This window comes from Medicago sativa, chromosome 4, assembly GCF_051527215.1.
Source record: "Medicago sativa cultivar Bolivia chromosome 4, Bolivia_mono, whole genome shotgun sequence".
Taxonomy (NCBI): domain Eukaryota; kingdom Viridiplantae; phylum Streptophyta; class Magnoliopsida; order Fabales; family Fabaceae; genus Medicago; species Medicago sativa.
The window spans coordinates 17,101,476-17,113,648 of record NC_140752.1 but is presented as its reverse complement, the minus strand read 5'-3'; positions in this window follow the sequence as shown (position 1 = coordinate 17,113,648).

Sequence of the window (12,173 nt, the reverse complement as noted above, 5' to 3'; positions counted from 1 at the left end):
TTTTGGGGCTTACTACTGAAGGTATTCATATAATCACCATCTCTTTTCTGAATAACATAACCAGTGAGATTTTGAGCCAAATATTTCCATCCATTCTATTACTACAATTTTTTCTATCATGCGTGTTCCATAACGATGTTACTTTTGCTCGAATTTGCGGTCGTTCTTTACGGACGATCGGTTAAGTTATATTACACACGAGGCAATTTTTTCTTTGGTACCTTGAGCCTTTGAAGACACCCTTTTATATTCTTATTATCCTCTGTGAAATCACTTTGAGCCTCCAGATGCAATTTTTTGTTGTTACTAAGTGATGGATCATGTCACAATCCTGAACTTTAAATGCAACCTATTTGATTTCTCTTCGAGTTAGATAGATTATTATTATTATGACTTGGTATGGTTTGAAGCTAAGTTTGGGGTTGCTCTTTGCAATTAGCAACATTTTAAGTTTACGGTGGGGTACTAGTAGAACTGGAGTGGGACATTTCCATGACCTGCCTTATTGGCTTTAGGAGATACATATGTGTATCATGGAAAAGAGTGTGATTGAGTATATGAGCTATCTTCTCCAATTATGTCCTGCTTGAGTGTAACGAGGTAAGTAAGCTAATGATGTGAATGTGATGAATGATAATCTGAGCACAACTCCGAAAATTCATGTTTTTCTTGAAAAAATGCAAAGAATAAGATATGTTTTCTTTCGTTACTTGAGGACAATCAACATTTTAAGTTTGGGGTTGTGATGACAAGTCATCTTACGTTATTCTTAGCATGTTTTCTATATTTAAGTCTGTAATTTTGTTCTTCCCGAAACATAGCAATTTCATGATGTTTTTTATGTAATTTACGAAGAAATCATGCATATCGGCAAAGCAAGACATCCGAAATTTGTGAAGTCCTTAGGAAGATGAAGAATGAAGATTCAAGAGGCCTCAGGAGACTTTACAGAGGGAGGAATTTTGTTCCCAAGTTCCAGGACATCTACCGTAGAAGCAAATACCTAAAAAGGCGAAGAAACAAGTGTTTTCAGCACCGGACGCCACTCACATGCGCCTGATGCATGGTACTAGGTGCTTGACGCCTATGCCTTGCGGGCTAAGGCGTTGTTTTGGGTTTTTTTTGTACCCAAAAGCCCACATTTTTAGACCAAAATCAGTTGAAAACTTTTCATATAAATACCGCCTTACTCATTCACAATTTCTCATTCAGAACGAAGTTGTTCAAGTAGAAGACAGGCAAAAGGAGCTTCCATGGGAGGAGTTTCTCTCTCATCACTCCAAGTTTTTATAGGGTACGTTTTATTTCTTTTGTAATTTGTTTAACTAAATCTTTTTAAGGTAGGGTTCTAAGATGAACCTCTATTTTAATTGTTGGATAATTATTTTATTTAAAGTCGTTTATTCAGTTATTTTCTGTTCACTATTTAGTTTTACTGTAGTGCGTAAGATTTGTCTCCTCTGGAGCATAACCCTGATTTAGGTTTTTTTTTTTTTTTTGATAATTGATTTAGGCACTTAGGTAGTGAGATGACTTAATATTAGGCACTTAGGTAGTGAGATGACTTAATATTGATATTTATATCTTGATATTTATATATGTCTAACCAAGAAGTAATTAATTATTAACTAGTGAAACAAACCGAAAGCAAGTTTACCCTGATAGTATGTACTTAGGAGGTGACATAACTAATATTGATGCTAATATAAGTTTTGTCTTTTGATTAAGTAATAATTACATCACTTTTTATAAAAAAAAAAACAAAAATTACTTATTTTGGTTGCTTAACCAATGCCCTGAAGAATCTGTTTAGCATTCTCCTTTTTTTGAGTGTACCGGTACTCGCTTCATAAATTTATGAATTAATGATCATTTTTATGAAATACAGAGCTATTTGTCAATATTTATATTTTAGGAAACATCATTTCATTATTTATAAGAATCATATTAAATTTTTAACATTTTCTCATAAAAAATTATCAATATTCTTTGTTATGAGTAGTAAAAATTCAAATAAATTAAATTTTTATTTCTTCGACACTTTTGGTAAATAAGATTTGATTATTATAATTGTCAATGATAAAAAATCATTTTTTTCTCTACAAAAAAATAACTCATTTAATTATTAGTTTAATGATTTAGTGTGTACACTCAAATTTTCGGATGTACCATAAAATTTTCCTTTTTAAAGGTGAGATTACTAAAATATCAACAACTTCTAAATAATATTACATTGCGGCCCACACTTTTCTCCATCTCAATACGTTTTACCCTCATAATTTCAAGTCTCTCAAAATGAGAAGATAATTTGTTTGAATTTTTAAGGTATGCAAACATAGATTTTGTGTTGAATGCTTATGAACAAAATAAATTTGTGTTTGTGTATATTTATATATATCCCACCTAAAAACACGAAGGTGTAAATTAGCAAGCTACACCCACTTGTTTTTTTATCAAAAAGTCCATTTGTACTATTCAAACCAATTTTAAATTGAAGGATAATTTTGTAAGTCTCATTTAATTAATTTAAAAGGAATAAAATTGTTTAAAATCTTAAATAATTTGGAGCACTTGCCTAATTTATCATCAATAAAGGTATCAACATTTTGTCTCATAAACTTAGTTCAATTTAGAGACGTTATATTATATATTGTCGGGGTTCAAACTCCAATTCCCCCACTCATTTACAAATGAATTATTAGCTAATAGTAGAATATTTGATTAAAAAAAGAGGAAGGTATTCATTATGGCTACCAAATATTTGATGTCGTACACAAAACCATATCCAGGTAGTTTTAAAGTTGAAACTTTGCTTGATTTTAAATTATATCGCTCCATCATTATGGATTCTCATATAGGACATGTTTTAATTTGATTATTACATGTTTAGCAAATAGGACATGTTTTAATTTGATTATTACATGTTTAGCAAATTTAAGTTATTTTTAAAAAGTTGAGACCATATTTTTCTATTAATATGCAAAGACAAATCATAGTGATCGGATCTGTCTTGATTTGTCTCATCAGTTGTCATATTTATTAATTGATGTGGGAACACATCATTTGATACATGAATAAAATAATCATACTATTAAAGCAAGTTAAATGTCAAGATGAAGAGTCCAACACTATAACAGAACCAGTTGATGTAAAACTGTAATTAGGAGTTAGTTAGAAGAGGGTCAATAATCCTATGTGATTAAGACCATAGTAGTTAATCTGTACTAGCTTTTGATAATTGCATATAAATAGCAGTCTCACTCTTGTAATGACTGATAACAGAATATTCATCATTTTTACACATTCATGTGTTCTCTTTCTCTGTTCTCAATCTATGAAACCCAAATTCCAGAATCTTAACATGGTATCAGAGCCTCTTCACGATTCTTTAGGCCACCTGTTATCAAGTTTCCGTTATCGGGCCACCCATCATTTATGTTCACGCTTTAGATGTGCAATCCTGAGCGTGAGGGGTGTGTTAAGAGTCCCACATCGGTTAGGAGTTGGTCTGACAATTTGTTTATAAGTGGGGGCAATCCTCACCTCACAAGCCGGTTTTGTGGGGTTGTGTTTTTCCTTAACATGGTATCATCACTGTGAAATTTCGATTCTCAATCATGCTTCTGATTCCTTGTATCTCTTTCGAATCAAACCCTAAATTCACCTTCTTTCTGGTTTTTCGATTCAATTTCACTTCAATGAATCAAAACCCCTTTTTATCCCCTTTCTGAATCTTGATTCGTTTTCAATTCAAACCCTAAATTTCGTTTTCCTTTTGATTCATCTTTGGTTCTCCTTCTTCGTCGCGATTTCATATTTCTTCAGAACATTGTGTGGTGTTCATTATGGTGCGTGCTACTAACAACAGTTCTAGATCAACGGCTTCTGGTTCAGCCGTCAACAACGGCGACGATACTACTTCTCTGTATTACGTTCATCCAAGCGAGGGCCCGAATTCGGTTTCTATCACTCCGCAGTTGGATGGGATGAATTATCTTGCTTAGGCTCGTGCGATGCGACGCGCGTTGGGAAGCAAGAACAAGTTTCATTTTGTCAATGGTACGATTCTTGTTCCATCATTCAATGATCTCAATTATCATGTTTGGGAACGCTGTAATAATCTCATCCACTTGGATCACCAATTCTGTAAGTTCTCAAATTGCACAGTCCATATTGTTCATAGAAAATGTGCCTGATGTATGGAATGAATTAAAAGAGAGATTTTCTAAAGCTGATCGAATTAGGGTATCAAAACTGAGATCTGATATCAATAATCTCAAACAAGGATCTCTCTCAGTTTCTGAATACTTTACCTCTCTCAAAATTCTTTGGGATGAATTGGATAGTTATCGTCCAATTCCTATTTGCACATGCCCTCTTCAGTGTGTTTGTTTGTCTATGCAAAATGCTCGTGATTTTCGTCTTGAAGATCAGATTATGCAGTTTCTTGTTTTATCTTGGTTTTTCGGGTGTCAAACATTGATTACGTTTGAACCTTTTTAACCTTTGATATCTTATTTTTTCTTGGGAAGGGAAAAATAAGAAAAACCCTTGAGAATCGAGGTCCGGGAGTTGTTTTCGTTATGGGAAGGTGTTAGGCACCCATAACGACTATAGTATCCTATAGGAACCGTCTTTACTTTCTACGCGCGCGCTTTATTTTTAAATGCTATTTGAAAGTGTTTATTTATGCCTAAAGGTTTACTAAGTGAAGAATTGGAGGGAGAAGAATGTGTTTGAGTTTTGTTTTATTTGAATTGAAGGAATATTGGTTCCTTGCCTACGTACCCTTTTGAGGGATCAAATCCATCGTAGTTCTCTTCCAAAAATGTTTTTGTTTTTTGTTGGCTGATTTTAAGTTTGAAAATTGGAATTTTGAAGAATGAGAGAGAGGCCTCAAGGGCATAAGATTGTGAAATTGTGAGGTTGGATTAGTTATTTTGCAAAAGAAAGTCAAAGTATGATTAAAATTCATTAAGATTTTATTTAAGAAAAGAAAGGGCAAATCAATGGGATTTTGATCCCAAAGTTTATTTAGAAAATTATTTGAGTGATGTTGTTCATATTTTTTTGGAAAAAAGGATTTTTTGTCTAAGTTTCAAAGTTCCTAATCATACATCTAAACATACATTCCCCAAACATACATCTAAGGCATGCATACCCTAAACATTCATCTAAAGTATCTATGTGATGTGTGCATGTGTCGGTGCTTGTGTCGGTGTACATCATTAGAGTTCATTGTCCTTTACATCATTGGCCTAGATACATGCTATGGTCTTGCAAGAATTTAAAAGCATTAGGAAAATTACAAAATACCTAAATTTTTACATACTAAGTATTGCATGAATTTAAATGGCAAGAAGTGGGATAGAGATGGGATGCTTATGTATGAAACCAATAGATGAAATTGTTAGTAATATGAGGCATAAAAGAATAGAGATATAGGCAAGTAAAGCTATCATAACAAAAGGTAAGAAAATTGATATAAAACAAGAAAGAACAATATGTAATAGACCTAAACTTCATCACCAAGGCAAGGCTTACCCATGACTTATAACTCTCATGATTCAACATATTTTCAAGACATGAAATCTAGGGTTTAAAATGAGAATCTAAGAGTTGTTGTAAGCCTTACATTTTAATGTGAATTTAGACCTATTTGCACTATTTATTCACAAACATAGCTTGCAAAATAAACAACTAACCAACACATGCACATATTCAATACAAACACACATTCAAACAGTAACAAAATTCCACAAGATTATATTCCACGAATCACAAACATCCATCAAGAAAAGGAATCAAATCATGCAATTTTCATAGACTTTTTAATATGAAATTCAAGTAATAAAGCAAGAAAATGTCACAATATCTTCCATCAAGTTTTTTGGTAAACAAGTAACACAAAAACATCACAAAATTATCAAGAAAATATATGTACATTTCATGGAATTTTCTAAAACAAATTAGTCATGACAGGGGTGCAATTATCAAAAGAAAATGTGGAAATAGCAAAAACAAGTAAAAAACGAAAGTCTGGAAAGGAACAGGTCCAGGCCCAAAGGAAAGTGGATCCTGGATCATCCAAACGCACCAGGGACGTTGGATTGATTCAGTTCCTGAAACCCTAGATCAGACGGTGCAAACACATGGACCAGGAGTGAACCAGACTGGTTTAGGTGAACCGGTCTGGTTCACGCTCCTTTAAATACTCAAGAGGCCGATCCAAGGCCATTTCTCACTTCTCTTTCTCTCTCTTCTCTCAACCCTAGTGAGAGAAGCTCTCACTTCTCTCTAAGATTCTGTCGTCTTCTCCGACGGGTTTCACCGCCGCCGGTGAAGATTCCGGTGACGGAAACCTAACCGTCACTCAAACTCACCAAAACTCTGCGATCTAAAGCTTTTCATCGTTTATTTTTCATTCTAAGCATGAATCCAATACCAGAAATCACAAAAGAAGCCTAGATCTATGTAGATCGGAACTTAATCTTTACGGTTTTGAAAATTTTTATGTTCTCTGAAACTTTTTGAAAAAAGCTTCATGAAATCTTCCGATCTACATCTATCTGTGGATTTATAACACACCTACACCTTCGTTGAGGTTTTTGAAAGAAAGACGAGAAGGTTCATGTGTTCACATGTTGCTCAATTCGGAGATTCGAAGGAGAAGATGCAGGAAACTTCTTGAATCTATTCTCTGATCATCTTGTGAGTGTTTCTTTGTCGCTTCGAAATAAGAACGAATGGATGAACACGTTCCTCTTCTTCTCTGGTTCAACTTCGAATTCAATCTTCCTTCTTCTCTTCTCACCAAATCCTTCGTGATCACGTTGGATTCGTCATCGTTGGTGATGAATCTTCGTTTGAATTGCGAAGGTGAGAACTCAATGATGATGATTCTTCTGAGAATCTCTGAGAGTTCTTTGTAAATTCGAACTGATTTGGTGCAATAATTGTTGAATTGAGTTTTCTTGCGATGAAATTGGTATGGATTTGTGGTGAATTGACGTGGATTTTGATTCTGGACAATTAGGGTTTCGGTTTGGGGATGAAGTTCTTCATGAGCTTCATCGTGTTCTTGCAATTTTCTGTGATTGATTCTGTTTTCTGGAGAGAGAATTGGAATTGGTGTTTGTGATGATTTGGCACTGATTTTGCTGAGTTGTTGCGTTGTGAATGGGACTCCCTGACTTGTACAGTGAGGTGGCCTTTTATAGGCTGACACATGGCCTTCTGGACCAATAGTGAGCTGGCACGTGTTCCTGGACTTTGGACTTGACTTTGGACCAATCTGCAAATTGTAAAAACTAAAAGGACTAATCTGCAAATAACAAAATTAAAAGGACTAATATGCTAATAACAAAAAAGGACTAAAAAAAAAGCAAAAACTTGAGACTTTAAAGGACTAGAATGCAATTATTAGAAATTTTAGGACTAAAATGAAAATTAAAATAAAATTGAGTTAAAATTGGTAAATGGAAAATAACGTAAAGTGAAACGATTAAAAATAACAAAACGGACTAAAATGAACCAACTACTAAATGAGGTACTTTAAAGTAACCTCTCTCTGCCAAAATTTAGTGTGAAATGACCAAAATGCCCCTAGGGACTAAAATGACTCAAAATGTCTCAGATGCAATTTTAAAATGGTTTTTTAACAGGGAATTAAGGCAAGAGTTTATACAAGCAAATTAAAAGACTCAGAGACAATTTTTAGAGATTAAACAGAGTTTTAACACGGGAAATGACTAAAATGCCCCTAGGGGCTAAACTGACTCAAAATGACTTCAACTGTGATCTTTTGAAATGGATTTTAACATGGAATTGAAGCAAGGGCTTATACAAAACAATTGAAAAGACTCAAACAATTTTCAAAGACTAAAGTGGATTTGAATGCAGGAAATGACTAAAATACCCTTTTTCGTAAACTTTGTAAGTAATATTGAAATAAGATGCAGAAAAAAATGCAATTGATCAGAGACAAATTCAAATGACTTGAAATGCAAGAAAAAATATTTTTGTTTGACTTGAAATGCAAGAAAACATAGACAAATACACAGTTGAAAAGATTTTTAGAGCTAAATTGAGAGATAAAGCAGAGTAAAATGTCAGTGTAAACAATAGTAAATTGGCAATTCTTCAAGAGTAATGGACATATATCAAAGATGAAAGAAAATTTTGAACAAGTATTTTTAGGTCCAAAATTAGGGAATAACAGCTGCCCCTATTTAAGTTTCTTTGTCGGGAGAGTCAAGAGACGAAGTCTTTGATTTGACGGGACGAAGATACTTAAATATTAACATTTGCACTGTTTTTGGACATAAAAATACGCTTCTCACATTTTCAAAAACATGAATGCCATGCAACATTTTGATTATGAATGCAAGACCAACAACTGGAGTCTACAGAGCATGTCATATCACTGGGGATTTAGGTAGATATTGACAGGGTAGACAAACCAGGGGATAAAAGATAGGTACAAGTTGTTCTTTGGATCGAACTTGCCACTTGACCATGAAATACAAACAAGAGATGGGTACAAGTTGTTCTTTGGATCGAACTTGCCGCTTGACTGGGAATAGAAATATAAGACAGGTACAAGCTGTTCTTTGGCTCGAACTTGGCACTTGACCGGAAACATAGATATATAGAAAGATACAAGCTGTTCTTTGGATCGAACTTGTCGCTTGATTGAAAACACAAACATATAGGCAGGTACAAACTGTTCTTTGGATCGAACTTGCTGTTTGACCTGGAGACATAGACAAAAGGTAGATACAAGCTGTCATTTGGATCGAACTTGCTGCTTGATCACTATCACAACATATAGGTAGGTGCAAAATGTTCTTTGGATCGAACTTGACGTTTGACTGATAACAAAATATAAGCCGGGTACAAACTGTTCTTTGGATCGAACTTGTCGTTTGACCGGGAACATAGGCATGTAAACAGGTACATGCTGTTCTTTGGATCGAACTAGCCACTTGACCAATAACAAGACACATAGCAAGGTACCGATTGGAAGTTTTGATTTAACAAGATACAAATTGAAAGTAAATTGACATTGACTTGATTTGAAGATGGACATGACCATTATTGTTGGCCCAAGAGCAAATTGAGAGTGAATTAACATTGATTTGAATTGAATTGAGATTTGACATTGAAATAGACATTGAGGGTTGAATATGAGCAGAGACACAAAAATAGTCATAGACAGGGAATTGAATTGAGAGTTTAACAGAGACATAGCCATTGGCATAGACATAGACATTGAATTGAGAGTTGGAATTGAGTTGAATTGGAAACTGAAATTGAGTTGAATTAAAAATTGAGATTGAACTGAATCGAAAGGGGAGATTGGAGATGCAACATGTATGTATGGTTTAACAAGATCATTAAATGTATGAGCACATAAAATGCATGATTATGCATGTATGAATGCTTGAAATGCATGATTGGTTTGTAGTTTGACAGAGAAATTTCACAAATGCAGACAAAACATTGGAAGATTGGGCACGTAGTGGCTCGTACTATATCACATACACAGGAATCCTCTCTGGAGAGATCGTCATTGAAAAGACGTATCAAAACCATGGCTGAGGGCAATAAAGCTTGTAGAGGGGGGACCTCGGAAGATTTCTTTGATACAGGTCGCCATTGTTAGGCGTGTCAGTGCTGGGTAAATATTGGATGTTCGCATCTATGGTCAATGCTTTTCATATCATTTTTCATTCTTTCATTTTTCAATCCCATTTTTGCCTGAACCGCCCTTTCGGGTTTTCGATTCATCGGGAATAAATTCTTTTTATTACCCCATTTTTGCCTGAATTGCCTTCATAGGTTGCCAATCAGCGGGGTGCTCATTTTTGCCTAAGCCGCCCTTTCGGGTTTTCAACTTAGCGAGCTTTTCTTTTGCATTTTTCACTTTCATTCTGTTTTTCATTCTTGCCATTGACCACAGATCATCCTGGGGAACACCTGTTTGTAACATGTATTGAAATAAGCATTGATATACATTTATTCATGCATGATTCACTTGAATGTACCTTATTGCTCAGGTTTGCTTCCAAAATGGACAGAAAAAGATTTTTGATTTTCAAAGATGTTTGTTTCAGACATTGATGTTATCAAATGGAAAGAAAATATTTTGTATATATCATTGAAAATAGAAAGAAAGTAGAATTTCAAACAAAAGCACAGGCTCAAATTACTGTAGAAGAGTGAGAGTCAGCCAAAGGCATGACTCCATGGATTTACAAAGCTTGGAAAATGGTAATTTTATTGGTTGGCGGTACATTGAACACGATGACCGCTGCATTTCATAGAAATCTTGAATTCACAAGTACAGAAGCTTCTGATGAAAAAGATCATTGACAATTGCAGATGCCCCAAGGGGTGATGATGGTTTGCCAGATATAGCTGCTTGTCTTTTATTGTCAATCTCATTTTTGCATGAACCGCCCTTCCGGGTTTTCGGCTCATAGAGACGCTCATTCTTGCCTGAGTTGCGTACAATCTCAGCGAGCTTTTTCATATTCATTTTTTTTTGTCCCTAACTTTTGCCTGGATCGCCCTTTCGGGTTTTCGATCCACCGGGAAGCGCATTTTTGCCTAGGCCGCCCTTTCGGGTTTTCGACCTACCACGCTGTTCTTTTCATTTTTAGACAAAGTATTTCTTGACTATATCGGCATTAACGGGATTTGGGAGTTCAACACCATCCATGTGTGTAAGAATCAAAGCACCACCAGATAAGGCCTTCTTGACAACATAAGGACCTTCGTAGTTGGGTGTCCACTTTCCCCTTGGGTCGGGTTGCCGGCTTATCCTTCTTTTCAATACAAGTTCGCCTTCCTTGAATTCTCGAGGTCAGACTTTCTTGTCGAAAGCATTCTTCATTCGCACTTGGTACAACTGTCCATGTGCCATAGCATCCATACGTTTCTCTTCAATCAAATTCAACTGATCATACCGACTTTGACACCATTCAGCCTCAGTTAACTTTGCTTCCATGATCACTCGGAGAGATGGAATCTCCACTTCCAGAGGGAGAACTGCTTCCATACCATATACCAGAGAAAAAGGAGTTGCCCCAGTTGAACTGCGCACCGTAGTACGGTAACCATGCAAGGTAAAAGGTAGCATCTCGTGCCAGTCTTTGTAAGTAGTGACCATTTTCTGAACGATCTTCTTGATATTCTTGTTAGCGGCCTCAACTGCACCATTCATCTGAGGTCTATAAGGAGAAGAGTTGTGATGTTCAATTTTGAATTCTTCACATAAAGCTTGCATCATGCTATTGTTCAGATTGGAACCATTGTCAGTGATGATCTTGTTGGGAACACCATATCGGCAGATGATATTATTCTTGATAAACTTCACAACCACTTGCTTAGTCACATTTACATAGGAAGCAGCTTCAACCCATTTGGTGAAGTAATCAATTGCCACTAGAATGAAACGATGTCCATTAGAAGCCTTTGGTTCAATTCTTCCGATCATGTCAATGCCCCACACAGAGAAAGGCCATTGGGAAGAGATAACATTGAGAGCATGTGGAGGCACGTGAATCTTATCAGCATAAATTTGACATTTGTGGCATCTCTTAGCATGTTTGTGGCAGTCACGCTCCATGGTTATCCAGTAGTAGCCGGCTCTTAATAGTTTCCTCGACATAGTGTGACCTGTAGCATGGGTCCCGAAGGTACCGTCATGTACATCATGCATCAATTTCTCAGCTTCTTGCTCATCAACACATCTCAACAGGACCATGTCGTAATTCCTCTTGTATAGGATTTCTCCGTCCAGAAGGAATCTACTAGCCCATCTTCTCAAGGTCTTTTTATCCCTGTTGGAAGCACCAAGTGGATATTCGTGATTCTGCAAGAACCGTTTAATGTTGTAATACCAAGGTTTTCTGCCATTCACATCTTCATCAGCCTGATCTGGGATATTTTCAATAGCAAACACGTGAGCGGGTCTATCAAGACGCTGCACCTTGATTACGGGCACGTCATTCCAGTGGTTCACACGAAACATGGAAGACAAAGTAGCAAGAGCGTCAGCCATCTGGTTTTCATCCTGAGGGATATGGTGCAACTCAACCTTCGTAAAGTATGTCAACAGACGTCTTGCATAGTCACGGTAAGGGATCAGCTTCTCATGATGAGTC